Source organism: Bombus affinis, chromosome 8, assembly GCF_024516045.1.
Source record: "Bombus affinis isolate iyBomAffi1 chromosome 8, iyBomAffi1.2, whole genome shotgun sequence".
Lineage (NCBI taxonomy): Eukaryota > Metazoa > Arthropoda > Insecta > Hymenoptera > Apidae > Bombus > Bombus affinis.
The window spans coordinates 9,983,807-10,007,460 of NC_066351.1; the positions used below are offsets into that span (position 1 = coordinate 9,983,807).

The following is a 23,654-nucleotide window of genomic DNA, read 5'->3' on the forward strand; positions in this document are numbered from 1 at the left end:
ATAAGACACGTTCAAACTAACCACGTTATGGAGCGAGTGGCGAGCGATGCAGTTTGGAAAAACAAGTCAACGTGATGATAACTTTGGAAAAGTTAGCTTCTTGAAAATCACAAGTTACGAGTTGCTTCCTCTTCTCAACCGATTAACTTTATCCTGACACAACTTTTTTTTATTGATAAAAGTAACTAAGATAAATGAAATATCCTCTGTACGTATTAACAAGATACCTTGTTACGCATAAAACGACGTCATACGGGAATTTTCGAAATTTCCTCGTCAATTGCTTGGTTCGCTGTAAATAAACGCTCGAAGGAACAGACGATAGACAGTCAACGTCAGCAACTAACGTTTCGTCTTTACTTGGAAGGTTTGACGGTCAGATCGAAGAAAATTGAACGACGTCAGCGACATGGACCCTGTGGCGGATTTCAAGTTTGAAGAAGCTTTCCTGCAGACTACTTGCGCCGGCCGTCCTTCTTCCGGCCACTCCTGAAACAATTTAAGTACCGTTTCACAGTGTTCGTCCAAGAGTTTCTTAACTGTCGAACCTAAAGTGCAAATAGACATCTCGAAAAGTTGGCGAGCACCGGCTCTCAGTGTGTAATCCGAGAATAAAATCATTTTTGCCACCGTGTCGATTAGTCGTTGATTAATCGACGAATGATTCGAACGTGATCGCTCGTTTTTTGCCCGATTAAATGTTTATTGAATTTACGGTCGGCGGAATTTACGAGGAAAAATCTGTGCAAATTTCATATAGCTTTTGGATTCGGCCAATGCATTTATCAAAAAGATGATTAAATTTGTAGTAGCCTCTGAATTATCGGATATCGTTATTTCTTTTTAATAGTAGACTGGAAAATTGGAAAAATTGCTGTTCGCTAAAAAGAATTAAACGATCGAATATCTATTTAGTTGACAGAACAGTATTGTTATCAAAATGAATGGAACACGTTCGAGTATATTACGGATGATTTTTATAACCGGTATTTTTCGATGCTTCTTGCTAATGTCGAACATGACGTTCAATAAAATATTATGAAAGTTGCTATCGTGGCTAAATGGCTTATTTTTTCTAGCTTCCGCGTAATCCATGTTCTCTTTTCCGTGCATATATTTCGTTAAAAAATATTATAAATTAAAGGAGGCTAGCCTGTTGTTTCGTCTTCTCTGTACAACACAGACATTGGCAAAGTTTGTATTTGTTACGAGCTCCTTAATCTCAATAGGAAGTCCAACATTTCCATGAAAGAGGAATTAATAAATTACGTCATACACGAGTACGTATAATAATATCGAGGTATTAACATAAGCTGAGAAAGAAACGTAAGCAACATAAGCCATGTATAATATGAATATAAGCATAACAAACTTAGTACAACTTTTCCACAAATTTCAATACTTATCTATCGACGTTAAATAGTCGATTCTCCAATTTCGACGAATTAAATTCCACACACACACGCGCAAACAGGTGTGCCTTCAAACACCGTTATAAAATTCCGAGCGAAACGTAATTTCCAACGAATCCATTGATCCAGCGGTGTGGCGTAGTTGCCGCCAATTATAAACTCGCAGTCGACAAACAGATTCATGCGACAATGACGTTATACAGCTACGGAGCAGCAGCAAAAAAGCTGTGGCTCGCTAAAGCGTAATTAAAACACGGTCAACTTCCAAACAATAGAATTTTTCCGCCGCGGATTCGTTTCACCGACGAGAGCGTCACTTCGTCAAGTATTCGTTCATTTTCTCCTGGACTCGCTGATCAGCTGAAAACGTGTTGGGCTGTCGCGTCTCGCGCAAGACGAGAATTGTGCTAACGAAATTTCTTTCTCCTCCCGTGTCGCTTCGTTACATTCCCTTTTGTTCTGTTTTATTTTATTTTTTATTTCTTTTTTTTTTTTCGTTTAATTCCCAGCATCACGAAGATACGAGCGTAGCCAGCGAACGAAGCGGTTCTCACTGCCGGTGTAATTTGTCGCATAATCGTACCGATGTACAAATCCCGTTGTTCCTCTCGCTTTCTGCTGCTCTTCGCCAGCCCACAACCACCTAGCTGTATATTAATTACGCGCTCTTCCGAACACGGCCGACTGGACACGCTGTACGCGCTCGCCCGTATTTTCGGTCAAATCGTAAAACAACGCCAGCGTGCAACAATGGCCCTGATTTATTTCAGTAATTTAACTAACGCACCAAAACCGGTGGCCTGTCTCGGCCGTCGTTTCACGACCCATCGGATACACGCGTTCTTTTTTTTTCAACCCTTTACGATCTTCCTTCTGTTACGCGTTCCGCCTTCGCACCAAGTCGAAACCAGGTCGAGTATCACAGTCTGTCGGCGAATTAAAAGTGTATTTTACGACTGGACACGTGCTGTATGAAACGCCGATGTCGACAGCCTCGCTGGTACCATCGGGATCGTACAATACGATATAAACACCACCCTGTTCGTGACTAAGATTTCGATGCGTTGGACAGAGAAAAGCGGAGAGTAGTGTCGCGTGTTTGTTTGTTACCTTCGTATAAATACGTGTAAAGGGTATTTGTGGTGAATATCGGGAAGATTTGTGGAGTGATTTTATGACGGGTAATGGTAGGATGGTATGGCAGCATTGTTGTTGGCATGTTTACGATAAAATCGTGACACGTTTGGATATTGTGGTGTCGCGTGTTTGTTTGATACGTTCGTATAAATACGTTTAAAGGGTGTTTGTAGCGAATATCGGGAAGATTTGTGGAGTGATTTTAAGATGTGTAATGGTAGAATGGTATCGCGGCATTGTCTTTGGGATGTTTACGATCAAATCGTGAGAAGTTTGGATATCGTTGATGTGAGTATCAGGCGTCGTTAAAACGACGAATCGTACAGCTTCTGTTCTTGCTGGTGTTTTCCATCAGCTTATTGACCGAAGCGTTCTTAACCAATTAATCGGATTGTTTGTTAATTGGAAACTTGTGTAGTCGTATAATTAAAAGTTATATCGCGATATTTGAGAGTTATCGGATTATTACGAAGGCCAATATTGAGTGAACGCATCAGTAGCTGGCAAGGGAGGAACCATTACGAGCAACAGAAGCGGAACAGCAAATGTTTAACTTTCAAACATCATCGTAAAGTAGTTTTTGAAGAGGAAATCTTTCCTCGTAATAATTATGTAAGTTTCATTACGTGCAATGTGATGCGAAACTCAGCTGTTGAAAAATTCATCTAATTCCTTACCTCTTCAATTTTATCGCAGGCGCCGGTAATTACGAAAGTACCCCGAGTCAAAGATTTCAAACTAACGAATTTATCATTTATGGCATACATTTACGTAACAATGACGGGAAACTATTTTTCCAAAGTAGTGAACATCGAACCGTTAGATGGAGCTGGTAGTTGCGAACGTCGTTAAGCGGAATTCAATTGATGCGCGAAACTCGAAACTTCGAATATCTCTGAACGAAAAATACAACACTTGAACAACTTTCACGATCACAGCAACATTCCTTATCGACGAATACCAAGTTCGATGGGACACACATTCGAACAAACGTTACGATACCCACGCGAAACGAATAATATTACGAAACGCGAGGAAATATGTAGCCGATTGACAACTCGGTATAATCTGTAGATGTTTATGTGATGAGGACGTTGGTACGTGTGGTTTAATGACGAGATTGCTCGTTGTTGAAACCGTCGAATATATTTAGAATAATTAATTAATATACAGCCGTATACGTGAGACGTTAGTACAAAGTATAAATCGCCAAATAAAATCGCGTAACTCGATAGACGCTCGAAGATATTGTAAGTGCTGTTAGATACTCGTGATACTCGGAGATACTCAGAGGTACTGTGTAGATACCGTACGATACTATGTGATACTGTGTGTCGTTCAACGTCCAGTTTATTTATACTGGAGAAGTCGGAAAATTTGAATTCGTCTTCATTCGACGATTGCATGTAGCGGCGACATTGTTTTGCCCGGAGTTTGTCTATCGTTACATTTCTGCTGAGTCAATGTCCTGAGGCAAAACAACAGCACTGACTGCTGTGTCGCTACAAATCTTAAATTAATGCAAGAAATGTCAAAAAGAAACGTTTAATCGTTGGAGGAGGATGTTTTGGTAAATTCAAGCGCCTATTTCGTATTGTCTAACGAGCGAAGCTACTTTATACAGCTGCTCTATATCTGTGGAGCAATTTCTTTCATTCGAAATGCTCCGGCCAGTCTTCAGAAACGGCAATCTACGGACGCTTTTTTCCCAGCGTCGGCAATTAGTCGTTGATATGACTGGTTAGAGGACGAAGGCACGACCCTTGAGGACGTCCTCCGTGTTCTCTCCGAGGATCGAATTATCTGCTTAATGGCTGGTAATTGCTGCGGAGCTGCACTTACCGCAGCTACTGCTACTCGCGTTTGCAATTCGAACCTTCGTTCGAGGGACAGCCGCTCTCCTGTCGCGTCGTTAGAACGGTCTAACCAAATTTTCGAACTTTCCAGAAGCTCCGACTCGTTCCCTTTTATTTCGTAATTACCTTTCTTTTTGTTTTTTTGTTTTTTTTTTTACATCTCCGCGCGTGTATTATTACTTTCATTAAGGTCGGCAAGAAAGTCGTGGAACAGACTTACACGCTACCGCCTGGGAAGCATCCGGACACTTTGATAAATTTGTTGTAATATATTTTTACGAAATTTCATATTTTTACTAACATAACTATTTGTATAATATAACAACAAAAATATAAAGATTGATTTCACTTAGGAGAGATTGTAACAGCTGCTTCGCTCTCGATATTCTTTATATTCCCCTGTATCACGTGTATTTTGTACATTTTTGAATTTTTCAATTTTTCATAAAACGATCAAAATCCGATAAAACTGCAAGAGTTTCTATACAGGCTCGCGAAACTATTCAGATACTTGTAGATACCTTTGATGAATATATTGCGCGTGTAATAGGAAACATTTTGAAATTAGCATTCGTACGAGACTGGGCACCTGAAATCTGAAACTTCAGGTCTCCTCGAGCAAGTGAAATACGCGTAACGAAGAACCAAAGGCACGACGTTCATCGATCATCGTGAAAGCTTAAGATCCAAATATGCAATTCCTCGATCCTCGGTTAATTAAAAATTAACATCGAACGTCTCGATAACGATAAAATACGTTGAATCGAAGGAAACACAAAAATTCCACAAGAAAGAAAAAAAGTTTTTTTCAATTTTTCCGGTTGTTTTAGAGCGATTGACAGGATATTTCAACTAAGGAGAGTAGAACCGAGAGTAGAATCGCAAAGTCCACCTATACTATCGTAAAATGCAAAGTGTTGGACCGATTCGCTTGCTATCCAAACGATCGGAGTTTAGACAGGCCGATCGTGGCACTGGCTGTTCGTGTATGCAATCCGTTGCAGGTAAAGGAGCGTCTGTGTTCGTTAATTCCACGGTGGCGAGGTTCGTTCGTTAATCTCGACCGCCTTTTCCAGGTTCAGCTCAGTGGCCCACGGCATAGGACAATAACGCGGTTGATTGTAATAGGAGCCTCTGATGCTGGTATTAGAGGCTCATTGTTCCGCATAAGCGGCCTTCCCATTCGCGTCTTCTCCTTCCTTCAACTTATTCCCATTTCTAACGTCGATCTATGTTTCTTTTTAACTCACTGTATATAACAGAAATTTTGTTTACTCATGGGAATGAAATTATAGTTTATTACGGTTTCTCATCTGTTTTATTTGAACAGCGAGAATCTATAATTGCCGCGAATAAACTGTCTACGATGGATGTGCGATGGAAGAGTAATAAAATACTGCAGCGATAAATAAATAAAATAAAATATGAAAAAGTGTAGCTACACGTGTGTAATGTAAAAATCAATTCGGCGTGTCGGCTTTTTAATTGCACCGGTCGGAATTCGTACTTTTAATAATAAAACACCGATATCACTATCAACAACTTCGGTATTAACGACTTTCCTCGATTTCAATTACTTGGCCCCGGTTCGACAAATCACTTGTTATTTCGACTTATTATTAGAATTATTATTATTCTCTTCTGTTTTGTACAAATAGATAAAGTTGTAATATCTCTTTAATTGAATTCGCTTAATTATCAAATAGGTAAATCGATAAGACCAGAAACGTGTAAAAACGAAAGTACTTGTACGGTTTAAAAAGTTGTTCGCCTTCAAGACAACAAATTATTCTTCCTCGTTAAAATCAAACTCAAATCGAAAATTATGAAAATAGAGACAAATATCTAAAATTGGAAGAAGCCACGAAACTGCATAATTATTTTGGTAGTCTCAAACGTTTATTCTTCCGTATTCATAAAACACATTATAAATTATATAATTATATATTTATAAATTACACATTAGAGTATGGACCCATCGCGGGACCAACTTATTCAACATCCTAATACGAATCGAACACCTGGAACCAAAAATTGGTGGTTCGGAACTCGTTTTAAAATCCCAGGTCTATCGACGCGGAGTACAGTAATGGATCGTCCTGCGTGCAATTTGTATATTCCTCGTTTTTACGATACTTTCGTGTATGATTCTCTGTTTACAAAACTCACTGTTTTCAATTCTCACAATGGATTTTTTGAAAAAATATACGAAAATAAAAATCAATATCTTTCTACGTTAATTTTTTAATACATCGTAAATATGAGCAAATTGGTAGCAAAATATAAATAAACAGTATTTATCTATAACATAATCCAGCTTGGAAAAAGGTATAATTTTTACATACGTCACTTTGGCAAACGTGACATTGGATCGAGACAAATCCACCACAGTCGCCCGAGGGTTAAACTGTAGGTCCAAAGGTAATTCCTGCAACCGTACCAGGATCATTGTTTCTCGCTGCAAGGCATTAGGATACTAACTTTCAGATGCCGAAAACGTAGGTTTCCATGTGCCTCAAAGTACCAGAGCCTTTGTTCGTGCGTGTTGTTCGACCCAAAGTAGTCGCAGCTAATCAGCTGGCAATCGATGCGATCGTAAATGACAAACGCAAACGAAATAAACTTGCGACCAAGCACGTCTGATTCGCAAGATTTCAACGTAAGGATACGCCGCAATTATAGAAAAGGGGAGATCTCCGCCGGGGGTTTCCCACGGCAAGGAAATCGCAGCAGCATCGCTTTATTCATCGCGTTGCGCACGCTTTGCCGCTTTCGCCGATAATCCATTGTGCGAAGCCACGCGAGTATTTCGCGATGAATCGCGTTTTATGTTCGTGTATTCATACCGTCTCTCACCGGCAGTCGAGGAAGAGGATACTTATCAAGATAGCGTGATATAGACGAGAAGAAGGAAGCGGAGAGATCGCTGCAGCCTGTTGACCCGTATTCGCTGCCTCTTAAACGGAATCTCCTGTTTCGTCGATCTGCCAGCCAACCTCCAACTCCCGAACTTGATTCTACGCTGTGCCGACTCGTTCTTACCAAATATTTCTACTCCTTCGAATGTCGTAGCAATGTCGTTCGCATATTTCGAGTGCTTTGGTTTCTACGACGCCAGGCATCCTTTTTGCGTACATCTCGCGCGAACCTTGACCTTCCTTCCTGCTTTGGATCTCTGTCACCTTCGAGTTAAATATGATATAGCGTTCGTACTTCTTCGAACGATGTTTCGAGATTTATAAACATTTTATTTACGATTTGAGGGAAAATTGATACAACAAAGGTATCTATTTTGAGGTATCTGGCGAAATTGATATGGAAAGTGAGATATTTACTGGGAATGACGTGGATTCACACGTTAGCGATAATCAGAAAGGAAATTTAAAATGACGCAAATTCAGGTGAGCGGCAGCGAATGTGTTAATATCGAAATACAAATCGTAAATTCTCCCTGTATCACACTAATTTTCATATGATCGTAACCCGACAAAAAGTTTCTTCGTATTGTATGTAGAGCATACCGCGGAATCGATATAACTGTCAATTGCCTTATATGAAATGAAATTACGATCCACATCAATATTCATGCAGTGATCGACTGTAATGTCGTATAATGAGATAGTTGTAACGCGATAAATATTCCATTACCATTGTTCCATCCATTATCCTCTGACTGTTCTATTGTTATCTGTCTATTCGAAAGATATGGGTTCCGATAATTACTGTCGTCGATGTATATTTTACATTGAATTTCATTAAGCGCAGGAAATATCAAATATTGATCGATCAATATATGTATGTATAATCTGGCAGATTTGATTCTCATCTGACATAATATTACATGGTCGCACGTTAAATTTTATTCGACAATCGGAAGCTGACATTTCAGCTTGGATCGTTCAAATTGTCGCGATTATCGAAACTCTGACGTTCTCGTTGTTTGTTTATATGCGATAAAAGGAGCATCTCGTATTTTTGTTGCCTTACAAAAATATATTTGCGAAGATATTTCTAAGAGTAACATTCAGACTTTTACTCAAAATTTTATTATATCAGGTTGTCCGAAAAGTTTTTTTCGTTTTACGAGGAAATGATAGACGCACGACGTTTTTTGGTTTATATTATTTTGTCGAATTACGTACGATTCATTTTGTTCTGCTGAGATAAACACCGCGACATTTCACAGACTTGGTTTCACGTTTGTATGAAGGTGCACTGTTGTAAAAAACACGTTTGCGAAAGAAAGACACTTTTTGGACAACCTAATATTATATTTTTTCATACAGGGTGGTTGGTAACTGGTGGTACAAGCGGAAAGGGGGTGATTCTACGCGAAAAAAGGAGTCGAAAATATAGAGTAAAAATTTTTCGTTTGAGGCTTTCTTTTCGAGAAAATCGACTTTGAATTTTCGCTCGGTACGCGTGCACTTTATCACGACTCGTTATAACGGATCTCACTGTAGATCGTTGTCTCGATGGATATTACCGCAGTTTAAGTTTGTTTTTGCCTTAACGGAAAATTAGGAATACATAATGAAATAATACGAAGTAATCATAAAGTTTATTATTACAAAAATTGCTGAAAATGTTGCCCATTCTGCCGTACACATACTTCTGCTCTTCTAATTAAATTTCTACGAACACTTTCTAACGTATTCGATTGTTTTAAAGTACGAAAGGCTACGATAATCTTTTCCTTCAATTGCTCGCAACTTGCGATTTCTTCAGAATAGACAATTGATTTAATATGGCTCTATAAATAAAAGTCAAGCGAATGATTTTATGATTACTTTCCGCTTGTACCACCAGTTACCAACCACCCTGTATTATTACGTATAACAAACTGATATATTAACGAGAGCTTATCTCATTACAGATGACATCAGTATACGATCATATAACTTTAATTTAATTCCGTTATTCTTCGAATTACGACCAATCACTTTGTCAATTCGGTAAAATTTACCGTCTTAATTTCTTATTTCAAAATCAATTTCGCGAAGATAAACACTTTGCGATTTGATTTGATAATGAAGCTGAATTTAACAAGCCTTTGTGGTCCATTTTAACGTTAGGACGATATTTCCTATATTATTTCCAGGAGTTTTGATTTTTCTTTGCCTTTGAGATTCCTAAGCCGTCAAACGTGCCTGAAATTCCAACTGTATGAAATTGGATTCCTTATACTCCCATGATTGCTATTCCTCGCGCTATTATTATTATTATTATTATTATCATCACCATTATCATTACCATTATCACTATTATTATTATTATTACAACTACTATTATTATTATTATTATTACTATTATTCGGACCACACGCTCAAGGTATGTACACTTGCAATATTCTTCGGTAGTGTCAAGTCTTCAGACAAAAGTATCTTTTTTAATTGCACGCTGTGATATTTTCTATTTATTAAAAGTTCATTTACGTGTCGCTTAGCCTTAATAATTTCATTCTATTTACGTAAATATCAGTCATGGATTTAAATAATGTCACTGTTGACAAACGCTTGGACAGAATTTATCAAATACAGCTGAATATTAACGATGTATACAAAAGTGTAATATACGCATGGAAAAAAGATTACGTTGCTGTAACTTAATCCATTTGCCAAGGGAACGAAGCCGCAAGGAGTTAAACGAGAACACAGTTCATTATCATATCGTCATTTGAAATACGTGCGTTTTCACGAGTAACGAGCAACAAGAGCCTGTAACGATTTAACGAAAGTCAGTATCTTAACACTTTCTTTCACGATAACGAACCGAATGTCAAGAGAACGATTGGATTTTTTCCAAAGTTCGAACGCAATCCTAGAATCCTAAAATCCCGAAGAAAGAAACTCTGAAACTGATTCCTCTGCTGTCTCTTACTCCGATACACGTTTCGTCATCGTATTTTAGATACGATCCATACAAGAAGTGATAGTTTAAATCACGCAGATATCTCAAGCACCATCTACTCTGCAATTCGATTTGTGATATCGAAGCCGGTGAATCGGGAAACGTTAACGCGGATCCAAGAACATAATCCGGTCTAATTGTGTGAGAGAGAGAGAGCGGATCGTTTGTGAAACATTCATTAAATCGAAGCTACACAATGGCCAAGTTGCAAACGCTTTACAATCTTACATGTAACAGTTTCACAAAGTGCCTTTAAGCGTTTCCATTACCTGACTGTATTCAATCCAACTCAATTCTCAAAGCGTATTTATCAAATAAGTGTTATCGCGCACTCTGTGCGACTTAGCATGGAACAGGAATATCGAATTGAACCCTTGAAATCAGCAAGGTTCTCTTCCAAACGTTTCTCATGGGTAACATCCTCTTGTGGCTATCTCACTGATTTAAAATTCTAAATGTTTCCTCCTGTGATTCGCTTATGCAAAGTGATTTAATATATAAATACTGTAGGACCTTTGCCACAATTAGTTTATTTACGGTAAATGGATTAAACAGATGCCGGTTAACCCCTCAACCCACAACTACGGGCGCAGCCCGTAGTACGTATCACACAAGTCGTGCGAATGGCTCGAAGGCTGCGATAATTCAAAATTCTCGAACGTAAATCGTAGGTTAAGGGGTTAAACAGGAAACAATGGCTGTTTAACGTGAACTAATCACAATAACGTATTATAATTAAGACAACTAGGTAGTTAATTTGCATCTCTCGTCATCACGGATCCAACGCTCTCTCACGAGGATTACACTCTCTCGACAACGCAATTCGCACTCTCTGACTTCTCGATTCACAATGACTGTTGATTCGTTTTTGTCTCTCAGCAACCCCTTGTCTTTTGTCTTAGCCTCGCGTCTTTTGTCTTAGCCCCATCGCGCACACGTTTCGCAACCGCTTGTTTATAATTTTCCCAGGTTCTTCGTCCACGATACTACAATACCATAAAAACTTCTCTGTCGTCACGGCGATAAATCAATAACGATTTATAGAATGGGAATAACATGGCACTCCCGTTTTAGAAAGAAGATAAAGAGCACGGCAACTTCGAGTACAGCAACACGCTATCTTGTTAATCAAATTTATCGGAATCCTTGTTTAACGCGTTCCGTTTACTGCTTTCTGTTTACGACTCGTCTCGCATCGGTGATCGACGCGAGACAAATGTTTTCACCAGCAAATGTATAGCACGTAACTGCTTATGCGATCATTATCATTCTTCGATAGCGCAGATATCAAGGAAGAATAAGAAAAAAGTGCATCTGTAGACAAAATGTAGCATCTTCATTGACGAGAATTTAAAAAATGATTACGATCATATTAGGACGAGTGATATTGAAGCATGGCAAGCGATAGTAAGCTAAGTCGTTGGTATAATCTTCACGAAGCGTCGTTATCATTTTTTGTACCCTTGATCTTCGTAAATTCTCGATCAACTTCCTTCACATCTTCTTCGTAGCATGTTCCGCGTTGCCGGCCAGGTTTCTCTTTACTTTTGCATGTAGAAAAATCACGATCGTGCCACGCATTCCCACATATTCGATTTAACACACACATCATCTCGACCCATTTCACCGAAAGAGTTCAATTTTACCATCGTGCACCGAGTTGCGTTTCGGCAGACGATAAACATACGCTTCAGATCTTTTCTCAAACCAAACAAAACGTCGAAAGCATAGCTAAATACGCTTTTAAACATCGAGAACCGGATGATGAAACGAAATACTACGATACGCCAGCATCGAAACTTGGAAACTCGGTGCGGCAAGAATGAAACACCGAATCCAATTCGCCTCGCAAACAGTTAACCCGTGTACAAGCAAAAACAATCGTTCAACTCGCGGCCTGGTTCTTTCGACCTATCTGCTACCGGCCGAAGGTTCGCTTTAAACTTTGTTCTCGGCGAATCCTCTTCTCGCCACTTGCGCTCTCCGCGTTTCATTGGATTAGGTCTCCGTACACCGTTTCAAGATTACCCGCGTGCAAGAGTTTTCAGAATTTTACTCTACACCGTATCCTCGGCTACGAGCTTTCATCGAAACAATTGCCAGCGAGAGCGAGAGAAAGAGAGAGAGAAAGAGAGAGAGATGTTTTTGTTACGTTGAACATTTGCAATAACGCTAGCCGGCTTGCTTAAACTACACGTGTGTACACGGAGCGTGGCGATGCGTGTCTCGTTGCCAGCGTGATCTCACGAAACCGATCCGACAATCTCATCTCTGCAGGAACACACGGCACTCCTTCTCTGCACACAAGGTAGAAGGGCCGATACTTGAAGCTCCTTAATTAACGTCTCTAACAACGTTGCACGTCCTTGCAGCGTAACTGGCTCGGTTACTGGAGCGAACACGAGCCAAGAGTTTGGATATCGAGCGTGTTCGAGTGGAGTTGTTAGGGTGGCGCGAAACTTCCCCTAAACCTTTCGTTACGTGATCGCTCGGCTGACGATCTTTCTGGTCGGCGTCGCGTCGCGTCGTGCACGCCGTTGTCTTTTTCCTTCGCCGTTTTCTTCTCGCCTTTTTCTTCTTCTGCCGTGTATTCGCACGAAGCTTTGGTCTGCCGAGCGAGCGCAATAGGAGCGATGTTTCTAGCGGTTGTTGGTCGAAGAAGGACTCGCTACACGGCGCTGCGAGAAACCAACTGTGGGATTGAATGTTATTTCCTGGCGAGATTGGAAAGAATTAAGCGAGGAACAAGCGTGGCCTGAGTTTACTTGCAGGTTGATGGATCGGATCCGAGTTCGACGAGTTTCTCGTTACTTCGTCGGGGAAGAAAGTTTTAGTCGATCGTTTGGTAGCGTGTTGCTGTTCAACGATGGAATTATTTATTTGTATATTTCCTGTTCGCCGGGGAACTACCATTGAGCTACAAGTAATCAGTGCGTAAAACATAAGGACGCGCCGCAAGGAAAGAAGAATAAACGACGCACCAGGCAGGTTTATGTAAACGAAGGCAGCGTTGTGTTTTGTATTTTTCTTTTTAAGAGAGTTCAATCCATGAATTTTGGACAACGACTGTCGTAACGTTAGCAGAGCTGTCGAATTTTTATCGACGATTGTTCGTTGGCTGGATGGTAACTTGCCTGAATAAATTAACAGAAACTGGCGGGGGTAGTTGGAAGGTGCGAGTCGTGAACGAAATTTATTGCCGTGGCTCGGGTCTCGCGTGCATCGTAAAGAAAAATTCTATGCATTCGCAATGAATGACCGTGAAACGGAGTAATAACAACGTTCTATCCTTTCTCTCATTTCCGCCTTGTCCATCGTTTAGATCGTTCGCGGAAATTGAAAGAGATGTGTCGTTGATCGGCTCTGCAAATGTTTCGCCGTTCCTCGAGCAAAGATCATTTTTTATTAGATCTTTATTAGAAGTTTTTCCGACTTTTTATTAATTCATCGGAATTTTATTGGCCAGAGTAAATAGTCTTTTTTACTTTCATCTGAATTTTCATTTCTATATAATTGATAATCGTTGTAGATAAGTTGTTTCGTCATACTACCTATAAAATATAGTATACATGATATAAAGATGAAAAGATAAAATATAAAAATCGAAGAGATTCTTCAAGGTTGAACAACAGAAGAATAAATGAAGAATTGGTTATTCAAATCTCTTATTTGAAGAATATTAATTTTTATGAAAACGATCCATCGAAACAGTAGCATTCATTTATGAAATTGAAATTCAAGCAATGATACGTTCAAAATTTCATCCAACAATATCAAATATGAAAGCAAGATCTTACTTCTTAAGATATTTCAGGAGTAATAAGTAGCAAGGAATTGACGTGTATCGTATTATCCTGTACTGTCACAAATCCATCGTTTCTGCATTACATCTTAATATTAATTCCTTCTTTATAAAAGGTAACATACAAATAATTCTAATCGAACGTTACGACTGTTAAAATTTCCAAGATAAAAGTCAATGTTTTTTAAAAAAGATAAGCAAAATTTGCCAGAATTTAAGGGAACTGATACTCGGAACTTAGAAAAAAGATGTGTATCCGGATTCGAATAATTTTCCTTCCGACATTTTCACGTGTATTAGCTGTTATTAAAAAGCAATTGGAGCATAAGCGTTCGTTCATCGAAATGTATTTCCGGTCAAATTGCACAAACGATACGCGTACGTTAAATAGCCTGTGCCGGTGGAATATGTAAAATTGCACACGAAATTTGTCGAGCGAACAGTTACAGTTCCGCATTATTCAAAGGGGCGGCGTTCACATTGTGAATTTCGCAGTGATTAAAACGGTCGGCAGCGGCGCGTTGCTCGCTTTTTCGAAATTATTAACGAGGAAATTTGACAGGAAAAATCTTGGCCGGACGACATGTACGAAAGCTCGGCCAATAATTTAACTCCGCTTGGCCGCGCCGCGTCGCATAATTCAGATAATCTGACGCGATTATTCATCGTCCCTTCGGATACCTTCCATCTAGTACGTCCCGTGTAATTTCTCTTTCCTTCTCGCGTGCCTCCTTCCATTCGCCATATTTCCTTTCCTCGTGTCTACTCCCACCGGATTATCCTTTTCCTTTCAACTTTCTTCGTTACATCTCTTTGTTTCTCATTTGTCTCGCGTTACGTCTTCTATTTCGCGTCTTCTCCCCTTCCTCCTTATATCTACATCGGTTTTCCTTCGTTTTCCAACATTTATTGCTATCAGATCTTCCGTTTTCTCTCCTCTTACCTGAATCGTCCGGAAATTAATTGCGATTTTCAAAAATTTACCTTCGTACACCGGATATTATCGACTCATGTGATGTGCCATTTCACAGCAGAGATGTCTCTGTATCATTTATCGGTCACGCTTTTGCTTTTGTCATTCATTTCTTGTCGGCTCCGTTTGTCAACGTAATCATAGACAACGTGCAAATTTGCGTAACATTTTTTATACGAGTTGAAGCGCAGGAAATATTAATTTTCCATTTGGCGTGTAATTTAGGCGAAGGAACAATATAGTTTTGGTTCGAAATGTTCCAACATGACAACGAATGTAAGGTAACGAAAAGATCGTGGAAAAGTTTCGGCGGTCGACGCGTTAAAAGAAATTGTCGAGGAGAATTCTCGTTCATCGGTTCGTGAAATTGGGAAAAGTGCATTAAGTCTAATGGATCTTGTTTCGATTGAATAAATTTATTTTGAAGAGAAACGCACAAACCGGAATACCATGGTGTAAAAACCGCAACTTATTTCCGGACGACCCGATGCTAAAATATACATCGATGAAATGCGGCTCCTTTGCAAAGCGAAAAGAAGAAAACAGTAGAAGGAAAATTTCCGTCACAAGAAAAACTCTCGTTTGTTACGCTTGAATATCGCAGTCGTTAACATCACAAAATAAAGGATCAACGATAAATGTATCATTTTGTTATTCCCACAGCGTGTCTTCTCTGTTTTCCATTGCTCCCTTTCACAACATTTCTCTTGCTTTCCGAAGTTGACTAAAACTTGCTCTTTTCCCTTATCTTACTTCTTTTTTTTTTTTTTTTTAGGATTCCAGCAGTCGAATTCTTTCGAAAGACTTCCTTTTCCCTGGAACAGTTCTCTCTTCGATTCTGTACTTCTTTAGCTTTTTATCTGCCACTTTTCCTACGTCAACTTCTTTTTTACTTTTATCCCAGTTTTTTACTAAATTCTTCTTCTTCGTACTTTTTCCTTGTCGTTTGTTCCAACCAATCGTTCCTCTCGCCTTACTTTCCTTCTTTCGCTTTGTGTTGCGCAATGTCTGACGCGACCCTCGCAGAATGCCTTTCTTCGCACATATTCGAAAGTGCATTCGATCATGCCATTACGGTCGCATTTATGCGAAAATGTGATTTTACGATGTACAACGTTCGAAAGAGCACGTTAGTGCCTTTCTGGATGCAGTTGCGTACGTCGTAAAGTAAAATTATATCGATAATCAATTTTCTATTAAGATGGAAAATTCTGTTAAATACGTTAGCTGTATAAATTAATTCCGTGCCATTTTTACGCGAACCTAATCGCATTTATTTACGAACATCATCAATTTATATGAAATTGCTTGCAGGGGCGTTATTGACGCGTCGCAAGTTATAGGTTTTAGATTTTTACCTATAATTTTACGATTTCATAGCAAACAGGATCGACTGCTTTGTAATCTCCAAAATTTACCGAAATTCACCGAAGAGTGTAAATTCTGCCTTCCAAACGCTACGTTCCTAATTTTCCATGTTTTTCTTCCAAAATAGCTTCGAGAAGCTATTAAACTATCTAACTTCGCGAAAATTACTCAACTTTTGCCACTTGCTCACTCTGGCAGATGCTACGCTCTACACGAACGCTCGAAACACACGAACAACATACGACAAACAAGACGCATTGAAATAAAAAAAATTACGTCCGTACTTGAAGATTATCTACATTTGCGTTCTAAAAAGATCTCGTCCCATACAATCGCCAACTAATCCAAAAAATGAAAAAAAGATTCATAAAAATCGTTTATTATCATTGTTGTTACACGAGAATCCTTAGAAAGGTTTCAGTTAAGCAAAGTTAACAAGAACAGAGTATTTGCCCGTAGATTTCATTATCTCACAGAGGTCGATAATGAAAGAGCACGAGATTTGCGAACAACTCAATGTACATGCACTCACGATCCGTTCGTAACAAGAAAAACCGATCGTAGGGACGATCGGAAATTTCCATATGCGCCTGTCGAGCTTATTCCTGGAGACCAACGGGAACGATCTCGGGGCCACTTTTCCCCTGCAGCGACAGGAGAAAGAGGAGCACGGCGTTTGAAAATGTCTCGTAACGCTGCGTATGGCAGGCGTTTGCGTGTGCTATCTCGAAGGCGAATTTCTTCGTGATAAAATCCAGGGAAACACGAATCCGCTCGTCGGGGAGCCAGCCCGCCTGGAAAATGCGATTCTCTGTGAAAAATCTTCTTGGAAAACTTCCGCTGCCGGCGTGGCTTTGCGCATTTTTGGATGAGATCCGCAACGGGCTCTGCTGCTCAACCGACTTATTCCACGAAATCGCAGATCAAAACGTTCTTTTTTTTTCAGCGGTGCCTGGATTCAGCTTCGCGAAAATTCGTTGACGATCGTTGAAATTTCGAGGCATTTTTCGCGCTTCTTATCATCTACGTTTAATATCAATTAATACCAACAGCGCATAATGTCCATTAAATTACTCCGCTACTAAATCACCGCACATAATTGATTAATCGTTACAGCTAATTTGCATATTAATTTTGATATACAGGGAGGGGTGTTTGAACCTCCACTATTCTACTACCTGCAATATCTGCGCGTATGACAGCAGCGTAAACTATTGTAATTCCTCGTTCTCTTCGCTAAACGATCAATCGAGTACACAAAAATTGTATTGTTAGCCGAGTCGTGGTTTTTATTGCAAAATATCTTGTTCTGTCTGTGACACGTTTGCCCGCATAGAAAACTTTTGTCATACTGTCAATCCTTTGTACGATGTTGTAAATGGCGATCGTTTTTCATTTTTATCTGAGTAAGAAAAATATCGTCAAAAGAAAACGTTGACATACGAACTGCATTATTCGCGTTATTATATCATTTGCAAGTTTTAGACAGCCAACAGTGCATCTGTTTCGGTTAGGAATCTTTTATCTATGACACTGTGTCACGACTCATGGCGAAAAGATTGTTTCGAGGAGATTCTAGTAGACAGTTGCGATGTAAAATAAATCAAAAAACACAGTCTTTGTTAAACGACGAGCCAGTCGATAGCGTCGTGCGATGTAGTTTGGTTGGCGAAGTACGAAGTTTACAGTAGTCGTTAGAGTATCTCTAAGGCGATTACGAAACTATTCCCGGACGAAAAATGTTACCAGAAAATCCCTCTCTGTTTTAGAGTAGCGCTTGCAAAAATTTGCCGCGCTCTACGCGGCTATTAAAAATGAACCTGTCATTCGAGATAGGGGGGAATTTTTTGCAGACATAAATGTTCCAGATGAAGAAGCGTATCATGCGAATGAAATGGATTATTTTATGCATGATTCCTTAATGAATACCATTTATTGCAGTTGGTGCTCTGGCTGCAATTCAAAGTAGTCCGTATAAAGTATGAAAATTTTTAACGACCGATCCGTTGGAAAATGCCAGTATCGTAGAATATTCTGCATGTATTTGAATTTAAGCAGCAGTTTAATTATATTTCATATATACGAAGTTATATCAATAATCTTTCTTCATATTTGCTGGCTTTCGGTCGTCTGGAAAAGCTCGTTTCGTTTCTGATAATTAGACTGTGAACTTTTACGCATTTATGGGAGGAAATTTCAAAGTTCAAAATTACACGGAATATACGTAATATGAAAAAACAAAAGTACTATGCTTTCTGTGATACTTGTTGGATAAAGTAATTCTCTACCCGACTTTCCACTTTTTTAATTATATTCTCAGAAATATGAATTTTCATAAAAATCGATATTTAAATTCTGCTATACGCTCCGTAAGATAAATGTTCTTTCCTATTAATAACTTCGCTTTATTCTCAATTTTCTGTTCGCAATCTGATCATGTACTTGTCGTAGATTATACTTGAAACGGACATTGCTGGACAGAGTTTCATACTTGAATTCAAAGGCTAAACACAAACTGGTGGCGCTTAAAGATGGTTTGCTATATAAATGTTTAACAGGAGAATGGCAAATAAAGTCGCGTCGCTTGAACAACAGATGGAAATTACTCGATCTACGTGGTAATTGTTAGTTGTTAGTCGTCAATGAAACATCAAACTCTGCGAAAGCAATTAGATTTCCAATCAGAGTTAGTCAATATCTGAAGCGTTCTGGCTTCGTTCAGTCCAGTGAACAATTAGGTTCAACTTACAGTTCCAAGAGACAAACAATTGTTAATCGATTAATGGTTGGTAGTCAATTACTCTGTGCCAAATCGAAAGGAGGACTGATCTTTTATAGAGCTCGTTATATCGAACATTCATCGAGTACGCTTGCAATTTTATTTATTAAAAAAATACTTTCAACTAAGTGCAGACAAATCAGACGTAGCACAAAATTTTGTATATATATATCGAATCAATTTTTAGCAATTTAATTTACAAATAAAAGATATCAATTTTTCACAAATAAACGGTACCGGAACATCTCTTTTATCGTATAATAAAGCCACGCATTTCTACCCTTGTTACTTACACGTCGACGAATGAAGTTATTTTGCATAAATAAGTTGTGACTTTAGTAGTAGACCGATGTTTATGCAAATTTGTATCTTTATCGACACACGACTAATGAAATGGGACCAATGTGGAAATCATTGGATCGTCCACTGAGTAAAATAACGAGTATTATATTTTGAATATTTCGTGTACCTTTACGTATTATGTGTATCCTATGCAATTTTCCATTGTTTAATTTTCTACAAATAAAAATCCTCAGTATAGTTATAAGTTACGTTTACACGTTAGACTTAATATCTTTTAAATGTTTATTCAGCGATTTTTCATTTTTGTAATTGCTAAGAAGCAATATATATATATATTGTTTATTGCTTGTATAACGCAGTAATAACGTGCACAGAAGAAAAATATATAATGGTGTTGCGGTTAGTTCCTTAGTAAATTGAAGTTGAAATTTATACTGTAATTTCGAGAGCGGAACAGGTTTCCGTGGCGCATAGAGATTCTCAAAGTATTGTAAACAAACAAAGTTCGTAAGCACTTGGAATCGACTTGTTAGTTCTCAGTTGTGTGTTGCCAGGAACAAGAGACGGTCAGATTTCGAAAATATATAACACGATAGTACAATAAATGTCGTAGAAGATACATTGCTGGTAGAAAGTTCCCAACAAACTCGATATTTATTGCTGGTTTCTAGACTAATGATAATGAAGCGACAAGTTTCTGTAATTTCCAACATTTGCAGGTGAGTTATATTTAAAGATCATAATTGTGATTAAGAGGGAAATATTTATGTTTGACATTTATGTTCAATTAACAAATCCAATTAAGTGAGAATTATGGAAAGTATCTCTATTTCTTTCGTAATGTATTAGGTCGTCCGAAAAGTTTCTTTCGTTTTATAAGGAAATAATGGATGCACAATATTTTTCGTTTTATATTATTTTATCGGATCCATTTTTATTCTATAGAAATAAAGATCACAACGTTCGACAGATTAGGTTTCATGCTTGTATAAAGATGCATCGTTGCAAAACACGTGTCTGGAAAAGGAAAGAAACTTTTCGGACAACCTAGTACTACAATTTTCAAATTTTATTTCGAGTGATAATTAGAAACCAAGATAACTTGAATTCTTAGAGTATAAACTTACGCGTGAGCTTTTTCGAATGTAGAAGTTTCTTATATTTTTCTACAAGCTGTTACATCCTGTAACCACTACTACGGATATTTATACAAATTCATATTCTTACGAATAGAAGTAAAGAAGTAGAACCTAAGCAGAGACTTGCTTACTAAATATTATTTTATATTACAGCTCTACTTTGAATATTTTATGTAGATACTTTTATATATCGCATGCATTCTTCAATTTTAGATTTCCCATAAATGCATAAAAATTCACATTCTACTCGCGACAAAAGAACGATATGATCGTTTGGAAAATGTCCAAAGGTCTTCGGCAAAGGTGAAACTGCTTATTATCCGAGACGAACAGAACACATAGCAAACGCTTCTTATTGCTTCATTCCTTTTTTGTCTTTTTATCTTTCTCGAGACAATTTACAATTTGTTCATGAGAACGTTCGAGAAACTGGTATAGCGAATTGGAATAATAGCTAGGTATAACAGATAGGTATATTCCTGGTGTTCCATGTCTTAGAGTTACATTTGTCTCTCGAAAATTGTGTCGTATTGTAATTCCTGTAGTACTATGCGTATAAATAACCATTGATTCGTGCATTTACTTTACCATTAATATTATTATTTATCATAACATAGAAAAAATAATTGGATACGTTCGTTCGTAGATCATCGAGTGCCCCAGTTGATCGGACCATTGGGATTTTTCTTACATTGAGTTTCCTCGGGATATATGTAGAATATAAGTTGTTTATTAATAGATTTGAATAATCTTCCAATGTTCTTTTATATCTGATATCAACTGATTCCACTCGGAGATCTTTTAGATCCTCGTTCTTAATATATCACGGAGTATTAATTACCGTACGGAGAATTATTGATTGCAAAGTTTCTATTTCTTAAAACGTTGCTCCTGCTCTGCTGTACCCAGAGTTCGATTCCGTAGGTTCAGTTAGGTTTGATAATGATTTTGTGTAACAGAAGATTATTCGTTGCATTCGATTTTCAGTTTCTTCTTGAATTCCATAGCCGATGTTTCTTGCTTTTATTTTAATCCGCTCTATTTTTTCCTGCACGTCGTTGTTTCATAAATTAGCGATCTACCGATCGGGGAAAAAGAACGTCGAGAGTGGAGGAAAATTTCTTTGGACGTTGGCGACGTAATTTCCTTGTCTTTGGTGGAAATAAAATAGGAGAATGTAGGTATACCGGGAAGGTAACCGGTGACATTTTAGAGCACGTGGAGGGTGGAAAAAGTTTCGAGTGTTCTTGCACGGAATATCTTCTCGGGCCAGCGTGATGAGAATAGGAGCAATAAGAGAAGATCGTTGAACTCGTTCCAAAAGTTCGTCGCGCCTCGATTTTGTTTTCCACTCGGGCCGACATTAAATTTTCAATTATCAGAGGACCGCGTCTGCTTATTCTCTCAATTACGAGCTCGCGGCGATATCTGAAATCGTATTGCCGTCTGCTACAAGATCTGCTGGTAGAAAGAGTTATCCATGGCCTGCAAAGTGCTTCGGTGCTCTCAGCTGGAAACCATGCTTTCAACAAGCCTCGTAATTTCCCCTGATTGCATTTTCGAAGGCCATGAAGAAATTAATATCGGTGGAAATTCGTATAAAGTTTTCTTCTTCGTTTGCCGGCTGTTAGTTGTTTACGTGTATCGACGTAACTCGATCTTTTTTACAAAATATCCCTTCTACGAACAGTATTTTACATTTTTTGTTACGTTCTGATTTATTTTTGAAGATGCTAGTTTGAGGTAAAATGGGCGGAATTTTGCGAAATTTTCCTTCCAATTGCGATCATTCCAGCCTTAATTTATTCATTCTATCTTAGTAAAAATATTATTTCGTAAGTCTCCATGGGACCACGTCGAGTCGTAAAAATCATGAAAATCGAAGTTGATCTGCCGATCTTCAATGAACTGATTGACCACGGAAAAGAGTCATTTACTAAAAGATAGCATCGTTTTACAGTTAAAGTTATCTTTGTACTCACTTTGTAAAGTACAGCGAACTTGAAGAGCTTTTACATTACGCGTTATGTTGCTTTTCGGTATCAATATCCTGAAAAATATTCCTCACTCTGTAAATTCTAAATAATCTCTAAAATATGTTCAGAGGTAATACCCGATTGATTATTCTAAATGATCTGTGAAAACTACGACGTATCAGATATTCGCTCTCGAGTTCAACAAAAATATGTACATTTCTGCGTGTTGTTTCGGAGAAACAACGGAACCGTGGAAACGAGATGTCAAATTTAAGGCGAGGCACAAAGACAGGCAGAAGAATGCAACAAATGGAACGGAGGGCCATCACTTTGAAGTTCGCTGTTGCATCGTTCATTTCACTTTATGCGCTGACTGAAATCCAGATAAACGATAAATCTGCCTTGGCTTTCGAGCTTCTCCGTATTTTATCCCTTTGTCACGATATTCTATTCTCTTCTCCCGGAACATTGGAAATCAACCGGAAGGATTACTTCATCTTCAACTTCTTCTATTTTTCTTACTCCAACAGTCGATTTCTTCGAATTCCTATGAATGAATCCCTGTCTCTCCATTCGCGTCTAAGTATAAAAGTCGGATGGAAAAATCTATTCTATTTCGTAAAATGTGGTTTACAGGGGATCTCCATACATTGTCCCTACTCGACATAAGTTTCTAATCTTCTACTCTTAATAATCGAGCAAATTTAATCAAAGTATATTTTCTTTCGCTCAGATCCAAATAGAAATTTGTCGATTATCGATTGGATTATTAAACGTTCGCAGAAGCGAAATTAGCTAATAGCGTGTGTCCATCTGGCAATATGAAAGCCTATTTAAATCAAGCAGAATTTATCAGAGTACAGCGTGAGTCGGTTTATCCGAACCACGTTTTATGCGATCCAGCTTTTGTTTGTCGTTAGCTGTACGAACTCGTAACTGACCCTCTATTGTCCGAACTACGCTCAACCGTGCTTTCAATTATACGAGCGCGTATTCAGA

The 23,654-nt window shown here is 38.5% G+C and overlaps 1 protein-coding gene across 4 annotated transcripts in view; it reads left to right on the plus strand.

Moving 5' to 3' along the window:
* LOC126919335 (uncharacterized) overlaps positions 1-23,654 on the plus strand; it is a 292,145-nt gene that overhangs the window by 54,553 nt on the left and 213,938 nt on the right. Inside the window, exon 1 of one of the 4 annotated variants that reach the window (XM_050728408.1) lies at positions 1,942-2,837. The exons of 2 other annotated variants lie outside the window; for them this stretch is intronic. The gene's annotated coding sequence lies outside the window, so the exon portion shown is untranslated. Of the gene's footprint in view, positions 1-1,941; positions 2,838-20,067; positions 20,260-23,654 lie in introns of those variants that run through there. One more of the 4 variants, XM_050728405.1, reaches the window with a different exon arrangement.